Here is a 5,402-nt window from a genome sequence, read left to right as displayed (position 1 = left end):
GCTGAAGCCCCAAGTGGGAGACAGAAAGCTGGCTGGCGGCCAAGAGCAGCGGCCGCGGACACCTTATCTAAATAAAGGAGAGCTTGCAGCGTGCAATGTTATCACAGGCGCACAACAGGCTCCGGGAGGGGAAGGGGTGGGTGGACGCTGCGTGGGTGGTTTCGTGTTGCGATTTTTTTTTTTCCCTTTTGTGGCTGTTGTTTTCTTTTTTATCTATTCAGTTTTGGAGTATTCAGCAGCCGGGGAGCTTGGCAAAGCCTGGCAGCGATACCCACCTGGCCCTTTCCAGTCCAAACGGCTCCTGTCAACTTTTACAACCCTGCGCTAAAACTCCAGGCACGCCTCCCATTGCCGGCACCAGGTTATTTATTTGCCCGGCCTGTCTGGCCTCACATTTTTTCACGTGTGTGTTACCCCCACGGTGGCTACAACTTCCCTCCAGCTCTTAAAATGCCAGTAACCACCCAGTCCCAGGGAGAGCTGGGAAGTGTTTCAGCCGTTCATGGTTTCAGGATCCGGCACTGCTTCGTGTCATTTTCCTCTCCGCTCAGCGTTTTTGTGACCTGAAGGAAGAGGAAGACTTCTCCATTGTGAAAATTGCTCTTTTTCACTGGAAACCATTGTTACTAATAATAACCTCACCAGGCGCAGCTGTCAAAGGGCCTGCCGGCTGTCCCCTCCCTGCAGGGGTCTGGCACACACACAACTCAGAAGGGACACGGCTGGCCCAGGTCAGCGGGTGAGGGCCCCAGCCTCCGCCACTCCCACCGCCCCCCACCCCCGCCCCATCCGTGATCTGGAACCCTGCTCATGTTCTCGAGCTGGGCTTTTCATTCTTTTTTAATCCTTTACACAAACAGCTTGTGTGTGTGTGTGTGTGTGTGTGTGTGTGTGTGTGTGTGTGTGTGCGTTCCTGTGTATGTGTGTGTGGCTTTGAAATCATCCAAAAAATAATAATAATAATAAAAAGGGTTTTCATGGTTGAGTCTGACCCAGTGCAATGCAGAATATATTATTTCTTTCAGAGCATGGATAGCAGATCTGCACGTGAAACACAGATCAAACACGGCCCACAGAAACAATGATAGGAAGCATAACCAGAGTGAATCGATTCCTTGATCCTGCTGTACCAAAAAATTAAAGAGGAGCACTCCTGGGGTTTTTAACCCAGATACGTCTTCAGCCACAGCTGTGTTTCCCATGTTCTGAGATCTCTTGCTCTGGCTGCCTTTTCGTGTGTGTAATATGTGGAATACAGTAAGCAGTGTCAAGTTCTGGTTTTTTTTTTTAATTAAATACCTTCATCCAATCACCCTTAACACACACATACATACTCTCACATGCACGCACTTGTTTTACCTTTTCCCTAGAACTCAACACTACACGGGACAGTCTCTGCCATTTCCCTCATCAGGAAAACAACAAGAAGCCAGAGAAGTCCCTGGCAGACATCAGGGGGAAAAAAAATCCTTACAGCAAAGAAGGTTCTATTCCTCAGCCTGCGGCCCGTCCTCTCTCTCCATCCCCAAGTGATAACATGGCCCCTTTGCTCTCAAAGGTCTGTTTTAATATGTAGGTGGTCTTGCTCAAGTCCGCTGGTTTTTATGTCGGCATTGACCCCGGGCTGACCCCAGCCCTGAAGATCCAAGATTGCCCAGCTTGGCTGAGTGCTGGAGGGTGGAGCTCGCAGCCCGCCCCTAGCCTTCTGATGGGCCACCAAGGCCACCCTGTCTGGCTGGTCAGCAGCAGCCAGCGTCCTCTCCTGACCTCTGCTCTAATCCCGAGGACGCCCTTTATTTAGACAGCACAGTCCAGCCCTCAAGTCCCAGATTTGTTCACTGGAGACAGGCTGGCAGTGGCCACTGGCTGACTCCAGACAGCTCCTCAAAAGAGGCCTCAGGAGGGTAGGCCAGGCTCAGGCAGGTGCTTGCTGCCTGCGATGGAACAGAGATCATAGGTTTGAGTCTCCAAGGGTTCAACTTCCAGCTCTCTCATTGGCTGTGACCTTGGGCTACTGTGTAAACTCCCGGCTCCTGGTATCTGCATTCATAAAATGGAAGAGGAGAAGGTCACAAAAGGACAGAGCAGAGAGAGATAGGAAGATGCTGGCCTGGAAGTCTGGAGTGATGAAGCCACAGGCCAAGGAAGGCCAGTGGCTATTGGAAGCTGGCAGAAGCAAGGAACTGATTCTTCCCTAAATTCTACAGAGGACACACAGCTGATACCTTGATTTCCACCCCAGTGAAACCAGTTTCAGACTTCTGGCCTCCAGAATTGCGAGGGAATAAATTGTTATTTTTTTTAAGACCCTGAGTTTCTGGGCATTTGTTACCGCAGCAATGCTAGACCAATACTGGCTTCCATGAGATGGGCTATGACCTGGCTGTCTGATCTAAATGGGCCTCACAAAGAGCCTATAAAATCTCTAACCAGTAATCCCTTTACTGATTAAAAATTGGAGATGCCCCAAAATTATATGTCTCGCTCAAGGTCACATGCGATTTGGTGGCAAGGCCAGGACTAGACTGATCATTCAGAACCTGGCTCCTCTCCACCACTCACCATGCCCTGTACCCACCCTTTCCCCTCTGGACAATTCTAAGCAGGTGGAAAAGAAGGCTCACCCCCTAATGGGAGCTGGGCAAGGCCTCAGAGGGTCTGGAGGATGCAGAAACTACTTTCCCAGCCCCTTCCTGGCCCCAGTGTTTGCCTTTGGAGGGTGCACTATAGGGTAGATGCCACCACCCCACCCCACCCCGCCCCACAGAGTTGCATCTCTCCTCCTGGAGGAGAGGGAATCCCGGGACGTGAATTCTCTTTCAGTGACTCACTTCTGAGCCCTGTCAGGTCTCCCGGGCCTCAGATTCCTCCGGGGTGACATGGAAATACTAACAGGGCTGCCCCCCCACCCCCGGCCTTCAAGGAGCCGTGGGATGAGAGAAGGCAAGCCTGTACAGAAATGCCTGAGGTCAGTGGGTTAGCAGGCCCCCCTCTCTCCACCGGGACTCCTCAGGAACAGGAGGGCCACAGGGAAGCTCCAGACTGGGGGGAGGCCTTGCTCAGCCTGCACGCACGTGGGCCCCAGCCATGTCTCCTGGAGCTACCCAGAGAGGCTTCCTCTTTCTCCCTGCCTCGCTGTCTTATTCTCTCATGGTCTCTGCTGCAAAGGATGCCCCAGAACTCCCCCTCGGGATCTGACTGAGGCCAGACTTCTCATGAAACGGCATCCTTGCCTAACCTCCTCTTCTCCCACTCCTGCTTCCCTCACTCCCTCACCGGTTTCTCCTGAGAGCACACTCTCCGTAAATCACATGCACGTCGCATGAAAAAGGGCTCAACATCGCTCATTATCAGAGAAATGCAAATCCTAACTATAATGAGATATCACCTCACACTGGTCAGAATGACCATCATTAAAAAATCTACACATAACAAATGCTGCAGAGGGTGTGGAGAAAAGGGAACCCTCCTACACTGTTGGTGGGAGTGTAAATTGGTGCAGCCACTATGGAAAACAGTACGGAGGTTCCTCAGAAAACTAAAAATAGAGCCACCATATGATCCAGCAATCTCACTCCTGGGCATATATCCAGAGAAAACCCTAATTTGAAAAGACATGGGAACAATCTACATGTCCACTGATAGGTGAATGGATAAAGAAGATATGGTACCTATATACAATAGAATATTACTCAGCCATAAAAAAGAATGAAATAATGCCATTTGCAGCAAATGGATGGACCTAGAGATTATCATACTAAGTGAAGTAAGTTGGATAGAAAAGATAATTATCATATGATATCACTTATATGTATAATCTAAAATATGATACAAATGAGCTTATTTACAAAACAGAAACAGACTCACAGAGATAAAAAACAAACTTACCAAAGGGGAAAAGGGTTGGGGAGGAGGGCTAAATTAGCAGCTTGATATTAACAGATACACACTACCTTATATAAAAATAGAAAAACAACAAGGTCCTACTGTATAGCCCAGGAAACTATATTCAAGGTTATACAAGGTTGTATAACCTTGTATATTCACAAGGTTGTATATTCACTATATACCAGGTTATATCTTGTAATAACCTATAAAGGAAAAGAATATGAAAAAGAATATATACATATATTGTTGTTGTTGTTTAGTCACTAAGTTGTGTCTGACTCTTTTGCAACCCCGTGGACTGTAGCCCGCCAGGCTCCTCTGTCCATGGGGTTTTTCAGGCAAGAATACTGGAGTGGGTTGTCATTTCCTTGTCTAGGGGATATTCCCAACCCAGGTATCGAACCTGTGTCTGCCTTGTCTCCTGCATTGCAGGTGGATAGTTTACCACTGAGCCATTGGGGAAGCCTATATATATATACATATATATATATGTATATATGTATATATATATGTATATATGTGTGTGTGTATATATATATATGGGATGTATATATATAATGTATATGTATATACATAAAATGGAATATATATATATATAATGGAATCATTTTCCCACATACCAGAAACTAACACAACATTGTAAATCAACAATACTTTAAAAAATAATAAAATTTAAAATACCACGTGCACATGATTGCCTGTCTCAGGCTCTTCATCCAGAGAATTCTCATCTGAGATACCACCACATTAGGTTCCAGGGAAGCAAAACCAGTAAAGTCATGCCCTGGCCCTTCAGGAGTTTCTGGCCTGCTGGGAGAAATAGCATGATGAAGAATACAGAGCAGTCTCCAATGTTCTAGGTGCAATGATGGCGGTCTGCTCAGCCCACAACAGAGCAGGTGATCTGTCAAGAGTGTGGAGGGGTAAAGCAGGGAAGGCTTCATAAAGGAAGAGGCCCAGATTAATGAGGGGGAAGGGGAGGGAAGGGAGATGAGAAGAGAGGAGATAGGGCTACAGTCTAGCCCAGGAGGGAGCTGCTGTGTGGGGCTGGAACACGGGGTGACCAGGGTGGGTGGCACACGACGATGAGCCTGGAAAAGTCAGAGGGCCTCATACAGCAGGCTTCCGGGGGCTCTGCTAAGGAGCTCCAACTTACTCCTGAGGGTGGTAGGGAGCCATTGAAGGTTTTACAGAGATCTGGGTTTGTTTCTGAGAGCTTACCTTGGTAGGAGAACAGAAAGATTTGAGCAAGGCAACTGGAGGCAGGGGTTTGAACAAGACGGCCTCTCAGATGCCTTTCAACCTGAAAGTCCTAGAAGTCTCCAGGGAAGACAGGGAGAACTGTGGGACACGGAGAATAAAGAAGGGCAAGAGCTGGCCAGTTAGTTCCCCTGGACAGCGGCTCTCAGGAGAGACGGCAGAGTAAGGAGCAGGCAGAGGGCCTGTCCAAGTGCTGGAATGGCCACACACTGCCAATAGCCCCCTGGCTCAGAGACATTCCCACTGGGGTCCAT

This window comes from Giraffa tippelskirchi, chromosome X (assembly GCF_054371585.1).
Source record: "Giraffa tippelskirchi isolate mGirTip1 chromosome X, T2T-mGirTip1v1.2.pri, whole genome shotgun sequence".
In the NCBI taxonomy this organism is placed as follows: domain Eukaryota; kingdom Metazoa; phylum Chordata; class Mammalia; order Artiodactyla; family Giraffidae; genus Giraffa; species Giraffa tippelskirchi.
The sequence above is the reverse complement of the archived record's forward strand: the minus strand, read 5'-3'. Positions refer to the sequence as shown.